The 2,666-nt window shown below is 40.3% G+C and overlaps 1 pseudogene; it reads right to left on the bottom strand.

The window, feature by feature from the left end:
- Positions 1 to 1,361: 1,361 nt before the first annotated feature.
- LOC142436576 (kelch-like protein 7 pseudogene) lies at positions 1,362 to 2,289 on the bottom strand (annotated as a pseudogene).
- Positions 2,290 to 2,666: the final 377 nt, after the last annotated feature.

Genomic DNA, 2,666 nt, shown 5'->3' with positions numbered 1-2,666 from the left:
GAACGTCAGTAGTTTGAGAAATACCCAACTCACCATTATCAATAGGAGAAATATATCCCAAACATCGATAGGTATGGTAAGAGGGAAAATAAAATAAAAATCTAGGTTTTCTATATAAGAATCTATCAAGAGTGTACCAGGCCTAAGAATGGCCTGCCATTTTGTCAAACTACAGTGGACACAAAAGGCCACGGAACCCATCGCCTAAATTATGCAGAGATATCAAGCCAAAAGAGGAGCCCCCACTTAAAATGAGGAGCACAAGAAATAGTCTGTCATCTCTAAAGGAGAATTTTCCAATTAGAACACCGAAATGGCAATGGTGAACCTTCCTTGAAATGCACAATGGTTAATATATTTCTGCCCAACATACTCACCCTTCTCTTTCCCTCAGGATCATAAAGCAATCTTCCAAAAGTTGTGAAAAAAAAAGAAATCTGGTTATTTTTAATTAAATTTCTCAGTGAACTATTTGAAATCCAATTATCCTCTTTTCATAGATTGAAAGTTCTTCTCTCTTCCCTGGCATCCTCAGAATGGTATGATTCACCTTTAAAATAGAGTGCCAAGAAGTCATTTCTTGACAATATTTGAAAAAAGATTAAGATTTCCTTTTCTATCATTTTTCAGCCAGTAATTAATACAGTAATTCCTCCTGTCATCATTTAAATCCAAGGAATATATAGAGATAATAGTGTATAAGTTTATTAGCTCCAAAAATATATTGACTTAATTCTGGAAAATTATATGCTACCACTGAAAATGTTCTCTGACGGAAATCAATTTAATAATAAGGAAAAGCCACCATTCCTGGCAGGTATAGGGCAGCTATGGGAGGGTCTCAATGAATGACAGCTAATATCATTCCAGATTTCTGAACAATGCCAAGTATAAGAATTTAAAAATAATTACCAAGCAATCCTATTTAATAAGTAGCCTACTTATATCAGAGTATAAACTACTGTTCACTTTGCATGAGGCAAGGTAAATAATTTCTAACAAAAGCTGCCTCTGCAATTATTATATTAGAAATAATTAATATGAAAAAATATAAATAGGTCCTAGTAAGTGGCAAAATATTTCCAAGACAAAGTTTTATAACAAAAATAAGGGAGGGTGGGCACATTTAATATAAATACTGAACATATTGTGATGGAATTCTAATAATGCTGGCTTTTGAGAATAACATACTTTATTGAATGAGACTTTTTTTGAAAATTTGGGGTCAATTCTTCAGTTACTTAAACTGTTCTACTTGAAGACTAAAAACATGTGGTTGGATATACAAAATAGTTATCAACACAGGTAATTTTAAAGAGCAAAACATGCATCAAATGAAATTCTGAAGTTACATTCTCACTTCAGGATCGTGTGCCATATGCACCTTTTTCCAACTTTGGCTTAAAATATCTACAAGACTGTGGTCTTCGAGGCCTTGCTCCATCTGCCAGTTCTTTCTGATCCTCAGGAGACAGTAGATGATACCGCATTCCATTCATCACCATCTTAAGGCACTCAGGATTGTCTTGAATGAGGGATTCAAATGGGATGGTTTTACATAAGAAATTTTTTTGAGATAAGAGGAAATCTGATGTTAGCAAGGACATCCACCATAAAAGGCTGGCGATTCGGCGCATCATATCTCAGCCACCTGACGGTAGCATCATAAACCTCCTCCTCTGCGCTCACGGTCAGGGAGTCCTGGTTGAGCAGACTTGTTACTAGCTCAGCATCAAGGTGGAGAAACTCCTCAGTTTTGGAAACGTCAGGGAAATTATGGTCAATAAAGGCATCTGCAGTGGCTTTCAACTCAGGACAGTCTAGACGCTCTGCTAGAATGCTTAGACCGAGACAGTTTGAAGCATCCACTTGCTCTTTCAAAAAATCAACACACATGTTCTTCACAGGTTCCATCTGGTACTGGTTTGCGGCATCCAACAGAGACTGCACATTGTTGGTATTCACAGAAACCCTTGCAGTGTAAGAAAATTCCACCAGGTGTTCAATAACGTCAGGGTCTGCGTCTTTGAGTTCTACTTCAGAGGATTTTGATTCGAGCATGCCAGTTGTGAACATGACATTAAAAACTGGGCTGGCTGCAGCCAAGACCACACGATGAGCAGGGATCTCTCTTTCCTGGACCACGAGAATCACATCGCAAAAAGTTCTCTGCTTTCGCATGCCATTCATGACTGCCATGGAGCCCACCAGAAATTTCGCTTCTTCCCAAGTGTCAGGTTTCTTCTTGGTCTTTCTCTTGCTGCTCTGTGACACCCTGGAGCCTGACATCCTCCCTGAGCTCGACTCTTGTCTGAGGTTCTCCGGGCTTGGTGCAGATTGTGGACTGCAGACTGCGTTCCGGCAGGGGTCCCTTCTGTGTGGGCCGAATGCTGAGGGCAGGCTGACTATGGAGGCGGCGGCGGCTCACCCTCTGCGGAAACACCAGGCTGGGCTGTGTGGTTCCGGCAGCAGCTCCAGGGCAAGCTAGGCTGCGTCAGGGACAGAGCTGTAGCAAGGTGGTGGATGAGCCTAGGATTCCGAAAACAAGACATTTTTTGGTAGGGAAGAAAAAAAGGCTAACAAAGAGAGAAAAATAAAAATTCTTCTATCCATAAAAAAAAGATGACTTGGACACATACCAGAGGGACTCCGTAGAACCCAGTCAA

This window comes from Tenrec ecaudatus, unplaced genomic scaffold (genome assembly GCF_050624435.1).
Source record: "Tenrec ecaudatus isolate mTenEca1 unplaced genomic scaffold, mTenEca1.hap1 Scaffold_423, whole genome shotgun sequence".
NCBI classification, from domain to species: domain Eukaryota; kingdom Metazoa; phylum Chordata; class Mammalia; order Afrosoricida; family Tenrecidae; genus Tenrec; species Tenrec ecaudatus.
Note: the sequence above shows the minus strand (reverse complement) of the source record. Positions and strands in the feature narration are given on the sequence as shown.